Consider the following 215-nt stretch of genomic DNA (forward strand, 5'->3'; position numbering starts at 1 on the left):
TCGGTCGGTTGGTTGGTCGGTTGGTCGGTTGGTCGGTCTGCCAGTTTGCCCTATCGTCGCTGGGATATCTTGCTTGGAATACCTTTTCGCGATTACGGTGTCTCGAGCAAACAGAAATTAAATTAAATGCGGCACGATACGCGGGACCAGCTTTTGCGGCCGCACCGACGACACGCTCGTTAAACTGATTGCCGTGGAACGTAGCACGGCCGCGC

General features: G+C 55.3%; 1 protein-coding gene across 1 annotated transcript in view; it reads left to right on the top strand.

Moving 5' to 3' along the window:
- LOC100744713 (homeobox protein Nkx-3.2-like) overlaps positions 1 to 215 on the top strand; it is an 11,343-nt gene that overhangs the window by 6,548 nt on the left and 4,580 nt on the right. The gene's annotated exons all lie outside the window — the stretch shown is intronic.

This window comes from Bombus impatiens, unplaced genomic scaffold (genome assembly GCF_000188095.3).
Source record: "Bombus impatiens unplaced genomic scaffold, BIMP_2.2 scf_2850, whole genome shotgun sequence".
Taxonomy (NCBI): Eukaryota; Metazoa; Arthropoda; class Insecta; order Hymenoptera; family Apidae; genus Bombus; species Bombus impatiens.